Genomic DNA, 10,247 nt, shown 5'->3' with positions numbered 1-10,247 from the left:
TTACAACCTCTTAGTGGGTGCTCTCAGCATTTGGGCTTTGGCACTTATTTTACTAACCTACATGAACCCAGTCCCGCTGTGATGTGAGTATAATCATCAGGAAAAATAATGTGCTTCATGCCTGTCTGGTTCCACCAATGGTCTGAGATAATTCAGTTAGCCCTTAAGAGCCCCCACTTAGTAAACGCTTAGTATGTGTTTACAGGCATTGTGCTAGGCCCTTTACTTGTGTCATACTAGTTTGTAACCTCTAGGAAGGGTGCTCTAATTATTCACATGTTACAGATGAATAAACTGAGCCTAAAGAGGAGGTCTCACTCTTGCTGCAAGTATATGACCTTCAGTTCTGGGTGCTTCCAACCTCTGAAGAACGGTAGCCACACACACACGCCCCCCCGCCCCCCCCCCACTGCCCCCAGCACAGGAATGAGAGGGGAATGGAGTGGCTGGGGGCACTTGTATTTTATGTTTAGCTAACATATTTTTATAATGAATATGTATTACTTCTCTGTCTATATTTTTAAATTTAGACTGAATTCTGCGTGTCCCGTGATGAAGGGATGTCGCCAGTCTAGCAAATCCAGACGAGGACAGCCAGGAAGGACGGGCAGGAAAAGTAATGGGGCTCTTTCACCTTGAGAGGCAGGGATCCAAAGGAGTTTGGCAGCTGTTTTACGACCCCTGTAGAGCCGGTGTGGGGGCGGGTAGGTTTATTCTGTGTGTGTCTCCAGGGTGCAGACCCAGGGCCAGGGGAGCGGAGTTCTCATGGTGGGTTTCAGCTGCACGTCAAAGCACGTTGCTAACCTGCAGGGGCTGCCCCACGCGTGAAAATGGTGGCTCTTGGAGGTGAGACACCTCTGCAAGGGCTTTGACTGGAGGCCAGTGGGAAGTTTATACAGGAGACTCATTGGTGGGGCAGGGGAGACTCATTAGAAGGTGGGCTCTCAGTCCTAAAGCCTCTGCTGTCTGTCTGCCCCTCCCATCTGCCCTCTTACCACTGGGCAGCAGTGCGTGCTCTCGCCTGTAGATGGCAGCCTAGGCTCAGTAGGGGCCCAGCCTGCTCCATGCAGGGGTTCTCACCCTTGGCTTGGTATCTTCTCACCTGAGAGGGCTTACAAACTCCTGATGCCTGGAGGGTGAGAGGTGGGAGAGGGGAGAAGGACTGCACCCCCAGAGTGTGATTTAATTGCTTTTGGGTGTGGCCTGGGTCTGGGGATTTTTAGAGCTCCCAGGTAGTTCTAGAGGGAGTGACTGAGTGCTTTGACTCTGCCATTTCTGTGGGTTCAAGGGCCAGTTTGTTTCACATTCTGTGCTTTCACTGTACTCTGCAGGGGGTGCCTGGGTGCCCATGAGAAGAGGTGTCACCAGAAGCTATAAAGAATAGAGCTCATTAAGGGAGAGAAAATAAAAAGATCCCCCCCAAAAACAAGAGGGAGAGAGGAAACAGGAGCCCACACAGTGCACAGGAGGGAGTGATAGGCATTTGATTCCCTCAGGAAATGAATTCAGCTAGGCCATGTAGAGGGCAGGGAACCCTCTGGAAGGCAGGTCTGGGGGCTGGAGACTGGTCTCCTCAAGTAGCAGGGCCTTTGGCTTGTGGCCAGGCGGTGACATTTCTGGGATTCAGGACTCTGTGGGGACTTGGCAGAAGTGGATTCACAGGGAGTTTGAGGGGCCTCCCGAGGCAGACCTTAGCCTGGGAGGAACTGGGCTCCTGCCATGACGGTGAACTGACCCCGGCGTCTGCCCTAAGATCTGCCCCAGCCTGGCGTCGGGATCCACAGAGAAGGTGCCCCCCGTCCATAGCAGCAGATGCAGCTATTTCCATAGCGCCTCAGGATACTGGGGCATAAACCACGCTGCTCTGGCCAAGGCTGGGACTAGGGTGAGGCGAGTGAGTGCACAACTTAAGGAGGCAACAAAGGACTCGATCATTCATGAGATTAATAATATTTCAATGCAATATTTTAAAAATCAAAATTACTGCAAAAGAATGCATGATGAACAAAATAGCAACATTTTAAATTAAGACGGGATGGGATTAGTGGGTTTTCTTTTGCCTTGGTTCCACTGTGACACGGCTTTGCTCTGGGCTCTCTACCGAAGTGCAGGCAAAGGGCAGAGGGGGAGTCTTCTCCCACTTTCCACCTGCGCTTTGCCAGAGCCACCCATCAGCTTTGGCCCCTGGAGAGCTTTAGGTCTTTAGTCCTGCTGGGGACTGTGGTGGCCGTCAGAGCAGTGGTGCCACCTAGCGGGGACTCCAGGTAGAGCACCAGAGATGCCCAGATGCTGTCCACAAGAGGGCTTGTCACGCATGTGGAAGACATGGCTTGGGGACTTGCACTGGTGGCAGTGGAAGCGGGTCAGCCGGGGGCATGGGAACAGATGGACCAGGAGGTGGGGAAGTGTGAGGCAGTGTTGCTGAGATGCTGTTAGTTCTTCCATGCTGGGTACCCCTAGGGGAGGGTATTCCCATTACACAGCACCAGGAACCTGAATTTTAGAATAGTTGCTTTAAGAGTTTACCTTTAGGGAGATCATTAGAATGAACAGGGGAGGCTTAAATGCAGATCCCCAGGCCCTAGCCCAACCTACTGAATCAGACTCTCCAGGCAGAACTCTAAATTCTGTGTGTTTTAAAAAAGTACACCAGGCAGCCTGATGGCCAGCTCGGTTAGGAACCTTGGGGTCGTGCGGATCGTTCATTTTCCGGGTAAGGACCCAAAACCTGGAGAGTGAGCTGACCAAGATGATGAAAGAAACTGGAAGCAACGTTAAGACTGGAACTCATACTACCCAAAGCAATCTACAGATTCAGTGCAATCCCTATCAAACTACCAATGGCATTTTTCACAGAACTAGAACAAAAAATTGCACAATTTGTATGGAAACACAAAAGACCCTGAACAGCGAAAGCAATCTTGAGAAAGAAAAACAGAGCTGGAAGAATCGGGCTCCCTGACTTCAGACTGTACTACAAAGCTACAGTAATCAAGACAGAATCAAGACTGGCACAAAAACAGAAATATAGGTCAATGGAACAGGATAGAAAGCCCAGAGATAAACCCACGCACATATGGTCACCTTATCTTTGATAAAGGAGGCAAGAATATACAATGGAGAAAAGACAGCCTCTTCGGTAAGTGGTGCTGGGAAAACTGGACAGCTACATGTAAAAGAATGAAATTAGAACACTCCCTAACACCATACACAAAAATAAACTCAAAATGGATTAAAGACCTAAATGTAAGGCCAGACACTATAAAACTCTTAGAGGAAAACATAGGAAGAACACTAATGGACATAAATCACAGCAAGATCCTTTTTGACTCATCTCCTAGAGAAAGGGAAATAAAAAAAAAAAAAACAAATGGGACCTAATGAAACTTAAAAGCTTTTGCACAGCAAAGGAAACCATCAACAAGATGAAAAGACAACCCTCAGAATGGGAGAAAGTATTTGCAAACGAAGCAACTGACAAGGGATTAATCTCCAAAATTTACAAGCAGCTCATGCAGCTCAATATCAAAAAAAACAAACAACCCAATCCAAAAATGGTCAGAAGACCTAAGTAGACATTTCTCCAAAGAAGATATACAGACTGTCAACAAACACATGAAAGAATGCTCAACATCATTAATAATTAGAGAAATGCAAATCAAAACTACGATGAGGTATCACCTCACACCGGTCAGAATGGCCACCATCAAAAAATCTACAAACAATAAATGCTGGAGAGGGTGTAGAGAAAAGGGAACCTTCCTGCACTGTTGGTGGGAATGTAAACTGATACAGCCACTATGGAGAACAGTATGGAGGTTCCTTAAAAAACTAAAAATAGAACTACCATATGACCCAGCAATCCCACTACGGGGCATATACCCTGACAAAACCATAATTCAAAAAGAGTCATGTACCACAATATTCATTGCAGCTCTATTCACAATAGGCAGGACACGGAAGCAACCTAAGTGTCCATCGACAGATGAATGGATAAAGAAGATGTGGCACATATATACAATGGAATATTATTCAGCCATATAAAGAAATGAAATTGAGTTATTTGTAGTGAGGTGGATGGACCTAGAGTCTGTCATACAGAGTGAAGTAAGTCAGAAAGAGAAACACAAATACCGTATGCTAACACATATATATGGAATCTAAAAAAAAAAAAGGTTCTGAAGAACCTAGGGGCAGGACAGGAATAAAGACGCAGACGTAGAGAATGGACTTGAGGACACGGGGAGTGGGAAGGGTAAGCTGGGACGAAGTGAGAGAGTGGCATGGACATATATACACTACCAAATGTAAAATAGATAGCTAGTGGGAAGCAGCCGCATCGCACAGGGAGATCAGCTCGGTCCTTTGTGACCACCTCGGGGTGTGGGATAGGGAGGGTGGGAGGGAGACGCAAGAGGGAGGAGATATGGGGCATAGGCAGGCTGTGTATGCTCAGCTGGTAGGCAGAGGGGCACACTGATGGCGCCTGGGCAGAGCAGTGACAGATGGGAGTTGTGTTTCAAACAGGAGGACTCGGGAGGACGAAGCCCTAGTGAGCAATTTGCGTGGGCTTGGCTGTGACTTTGGTTGCCTTGAACCCTACCTTTTGGCCAGATGACTTGTGACCTGAGTGAACCTCAGATCCTACATCTTCACATCACCAGCCTTCAAAACCCAGGAGGGGTTTCCATGCAACCACGAAAGGCAGGAAGAGACAAAAGTGCTTCTTCCTTTGCTGTAATGATTAATATTCAAACTGTCTTTTTATCTCAGGAGCTCAGGATGATTTAAAACATGGAACCACTATTAATATTTCCTTACGGAGATGCTCGAGCCACAAAAATGGCCCGTGTTCATCTTTAACCCCATATTTCAGAGGATGAAATGAAGGCAGTAGGCTGCTCAGGACTACAAGGCAGGACAGGTCGAGCGAGCGTGAACTGAGCGTCAGCACCGAGCCACGCAGGCAGCGGAAATGTCCCTGGGACCAGAGTTGGGAATTCGAATCCCAGCTGTAGAGCTGTCTGGGGTCCAGAAGTTTGGGGGTCCCTCATGGCTGACAGGACCGATTGTAGGCTTGGGGGCAGCCCCGTTGGTGCCGCCACTCTGACCCCTCCCTAGGGAGACACGGACGAAGCGGGAGAAGCAGGTGGCAGAAGACACTCTGTTCGAGGCCCCTCCGATTGCATCAGGACCAGCTGATCCTCCCGGGGACCTCCCAGTGCTGTGCTGCCGTGTCCCTCAGAACCACGCAAAAGGTGAGAATGGGCCCCGTGGGCTGCACGCTCTTGGCCGTCGGAGGTGGACTGTGGCCACGTCACACTGACTCAGTGTATGTCTGTTGGTCACTCATGACACTACACCTAAGACCCTCTGTGGTCTGGGTTTACTGTGGGACTGAAGGCAAGTCACTTAAACAGAGACGAACTCGTGTCCTTTAGTCTCCTTTCCAAAAGGGACCACCCCGTCTTCGCTGCCTCATGGGCTGGTGTGGGAACGATCTGGAGAGCGCATTTTAGAACAGAGCCTAAATGGTGTCTGGTCCCAGGCACATTCCCCTCATCCCCACCCCTGGGCACCAGGACGTGAGCACTGGGGTGGGTGGCGAGAAGGGCCCCACTTCTCTCTGCCTCCCTGACTTGACTCCGCTTGGTGGGCGTCTCAAGCCAGCCTGGGGGTGGAGGGGAGACAGGCCAGTGGGCCCCTAGGGAGACAGAAGGAGGCATTGGGTTTCTAGCTGAGGACCCTTATGTGAAAGGCTGGCTCTGACTCCTGGGCATGAGGCCAGGAAGCCCCCAAAATAAGCCCATGTAAATGCCTTGTTCCTCACGTCTCCACACCTGTTGCCTAGGGGACAGAGACCCCCCAGGCCCAAAATAGGTGCAGCTGCCGCGATGCTAATCCCGCCCCGCGCTGAGGCTGCGCCGTATTTGGAAATGTTTGTGCCGCTAGACTTGGGACCTCAGAGCAGGAGGCCTCTCTCCCTTTTCCTGGTCTGGCTTTCTTGGAGACTTCTGTCCGCCCCTTTCCTGTTCCTGGGCACGTAGTAGGCAGCTGGTAAACGACAGGTGAATGGGTCAGTGTGTGAGACCGCAGACCTGAGACGGGTAGCGGCAAAGCGTGGGGCGATGCCGGCTCCACACCGGGCGCGGTCTTCACACGGCAGCACCTCGCCCCCCCTGGGCCTCCTCGGGGGTACTTGACTCTCTCTCCAGGCTTCTGAGCCAGTGTGAGCTACAGATAGCCATGCCCACACCCGTCGTTTCAGGAAGCCAAGAAATTCAAGTGTATGGTTAGGATTGCTGACAGATTGGCTTCTGGGTTATTATTGTGTCTTTATTAGTGACAGGAGAAGCAGAAAATCAGAAGAACTGGTTTTCCCCAGGCACACAGAGTCCCCCACCTCTTTTCCCTTCTTACTAGGAATTCAGTTCAGTGCATGCATTGAGCACCTGCTGTGTACAGAACACTGTACTCACTGCTAAAGGGATTGACTTTCTTTTGGTCTCTGATTATAAAAGCATGTCGCCCGCTCACCTTCCTCAGTCTCCCATACTTCTGTGTTTTGTTTTGATTTGTTTTCCATCATCATTATTTGAATACTTATATTTCCTTGACTGTCCTTGCGGTTCAAGGTTCCGTCTCATTTATTTGTGTATCTCTGGGTCACTGAGTAACCCTCTGCTGATGTCAGTGGTCCATTTTCTTTATCTGAGATGCTCCTTCTCTCCACAAGCTGGTGTCAGGTTCTGACGAAGGTGGCCTAAGGGTGACTCTCATCTGCTCCCTGGACCTCCTCAGGGCTCCTCAGGACCACCTTTAAGTTGATAGAACATGGAGGAGGCCGCCGAATGCCCAGGCTTCTTGCCACTCACCGCCATGGAAAGCATGAAACATCTCAGCTAAAAATAATCGGTGCCCTCCCGGGCCCCAGCTGCTGCAGCTGTGGGCACAAGGGCCTCCGGAATGTCTCGGCCTTGTTCAGTGTAACCGGATCACGGCTCAGCCCCAGCAAGCAGCCTCGGAACCTCTCAGCCTCAGATGTTTTTAGCAGTGGGATTACTGGGAGGGGTGGAAATAGGCCTCTGTGTTCTGGGCAGCTTCCTCAGCCCACATTCCCAGGCACACTTTGCTTCATTAAAGCTCTCAGCTGTCGCGGGGACCAGGCGTGAAGAAAGGGAAGGCTGCCCTCCCCAGCAGGAGGAGGCTGCAGGTTGCAGCCATTTGCCCCTGTGGGGACACGTTGCTCCTATTAGAAGCTGAATCCCTTGCGTGTTGTTAAGAAGGGAGCCCTCCGCAGATCGTCAATCAAGATCTCATCACTTCCAAGTAAAGGAGTCCTAGCCCGCGGTCTCTTTAGAGTTGACAGATATGTTTTTTAAATCCTGTGTTGAGCACGTATTTTTCGTATAATTAAAAAATTATAAAAGTAATAAAAAATAGAAATCTACTGCCCAGAGATTCGAGGCTCAGTAAAGAATCTGGGAAGAGTTTTCTGGATAGTGTAAGAATTACAGGGGAAAAAATAAATTCTATGTCCAGCTACCAGGAAAAATATAATAGAAGAGAAAAGTGAGTCTATTTAGAAAAAGGAAAAGTAACTTGAACTGGCCCTTAATCTGGAGGTAGTGGGATTCCACCCAGAGAACTTTTCTGGAAGGGGACACCTTCACCCTTTTTTGCCATCCTGTTTTGGGATTCTTGTGCAAAAGGACCAGGAGATATTGCAAATGAGCTAAGTCACCCAAGTTCCTACTGAACTTGGCCTGTCTGAGGGGAGGCTCTCTGAAGACGGGGTGGGCTGGGTTGGTGGTCAAGAGAAGGGCTATCGTGGAGGCCAGGAGGAAGTTAATGGAAATAGTCAAAAGGAAAAACATGTACACTGTGAGTTTATCCATCCAGTTCTGATGGACCTCACCCCTGAGCCCACCTCCTCAAGCTGTTATATTTCTTGCATCTGTTTCCCAGCTGCTCAGGTAGGCGGCACTTTGTAGTGTAAAGGAGTCTTGGGATCTACAGAGAATCCCAGCTCTGCCATCTTGACCTTGAGCAAGCTACTCTGTGGTTCCATTTCTTCATCTGTAAAGCAAGGATGGGGCGATAGTCCTGTCTCGTCATCACTGAGTCAATATGCGGTGTTGAGAGCCCAGGGAAGGAGTTCAGGGACAGGGCCCGAGTGCACCCTCCTCCTCTCCATTCCCGGACACACCTGCTCCCACGTGGGGCATGGTAGGGCCTTATTTGGAATGAGATTCGTGCTTTTCTTCCTCTCCACAGTAACAGGGCTTATATTTTCTGTAGTCATGGGCATCCTTTGCTTCGTGGAATAAATGAACACTGGCACAGTTGGTCACAACATTGACTCACAGAAAAATGAATTTTTCCATTTTATCCTTCACAAAATCAGAGCCTAAAAGAGATAGTTATGGATCGCTTCCAGAGCCCGTCTCCTCATCTTCTCCTTCATGGGAAGTATTGCGCTTTGCCAGTGTGTGGACGTGTCAGGTCCTACAGTCTCAGAGGTTTTCAAGTTTGTAGCCCAGTTCTGCATAAAATGAATGCATCAGGGACCTCTTTTTTTCAATCCTTTGTCTGAAATTCTGTGAAACAAGTTCACTGCAAAGGTGGCCATTCCTGCTTACCTGCCTTCTTTTTTTCTTTCTTTCTTCCTTTCTTATCTGTATTTTTTAAAAAATATTTATTTATTTGGTTGCACCGGGTCTTAGTTGCAGCAGGCAGGCTCCTTAGTTGTGGGAAGCGGGTTCCTTAGTTGCAGGCAGCACCAGCTCCTTAGTTGCGGCACTTGGGCTCATTAGTTGTGGCAGGTGGGCTCCTTAGTTGTGGCATGCATGTGGGATCTAGTTCCTTGAGCAGGGATTGAACCCCGGGCCCCTGCACTGGGAGCTCGGAGTCTTAACCATTGCGCCACCAGGGAAGTCCCTCTTATCTGTATTTTATTATGTATTTTTTAAAGATAAGGACTATTTTAGAAAACATAATCACAATATTACCTTGAAAATGAACAATAATCCCATATCATCATCGAATATCCAGTCAGTATTCAAGTGTTACCAGATGGGATATACATGTGTGTATCCTAACAAGGTCCAGGCAGAGCAATTGGCGGGTAGGTCTAAGTCTCCTTTAATCTATAGTCCCCCTTCCATTTCTTTAATGTATTTTTCCTTGCAGTTTATTTATTGAAAAAACTAGATGTTGTGTTCAGTTAAGTTCCTCGTATCCTGGAGATTATTGGCTGTATCTTGGGTCCGTTTCTGCTTTTCCTGTAAGTTGGTGGACACATTTAGGGTCTTGATCAGACCCCTGTTAGATTGCTGGCAGGAATTCTTCCTGGGCGGTGGTGTATATACTTCTGTCAGGAGGCATGTCATGTCCGGTTGTCTTATTTTTGTGACGCTAATAGCCATAATTCATCAGGGGTTCATAATTCATATTACAGTGGTGACATGCCAGGTCTTTCATTCATTCTTCATCTACCAGTTTGAATACCTCTGTAATGAGGAGCTTCATTTTCTTTTTCTATCCCCCACTTTCCCCAGAAGGCAGCTTATAGCTGTCCTTGTACAGACTGAGAGGCTCTGAGCACCTGCAGCCCTTTGGGCCCAGCCTCAGGCCAGGGTCGGGACCAGGCTTGTTCTCATTGCTGTGATTTCCTCTCAGTAACAGCCACCACCAGGAGGACACGCCACTTTCTAGTCACATTGTTGCCAGAAAGCATTGAAAGCACATCAAAGAGATGTGGTCTTTGAGGTAAAATTATCTGAAATCACTGATAGGCCAAATCTGACATCCATAGTGGCCTTCTTTCTGTAGAATGACAAATCCCAGGAGGCGCTGAACTCCCCTGGGCCTTTAACTCCTCCTGAGTCAACCTGGGTCATCTAATCACCTAGAATCAGATAAAGAAGGGAACTTGACAACTATTTCTGATAACAACGAACAAATGATTCTACGTTTGAAGATGCTGTTTCCAGGTCATCCAGGTAGTTTTCTGACTTCCTGCTGTATTTTCCCTTATGCTAAAGACAGTTTTACCCTGGATAAAGGGTGAGATTTTCTGTTGCGTGGCTTTGAAACAGTGCAGACTGAGCCAAGAGCTCAGTGGTAGACTTTTTTTTTAATTTTTAAATTTTGTAAACGTCTTTATTGGAGTATAATTGCTTTACAATGGTGTGTTAGTTTCTGCTGTATAACAAAGCAAATCAGTTATACATATATCCCCATAT

This window comes from Mesoplodon mirus (assembly GCF_964341445.2).
Source record: "Mesoplodon mirus genome assembly, chromosome: 18".
NCBI classification, from domain to species: Eukaryota; Metazoa; Chordata; class Mammalia; order Artiodactyla; family Ziphiidae; genus Mesoplodon; species Mesoplodon mirus.
The sequence above is the reverse complement of the archived record's forward strand: the minus strand, read 5'-3'. Positions refer to the sequence as shown.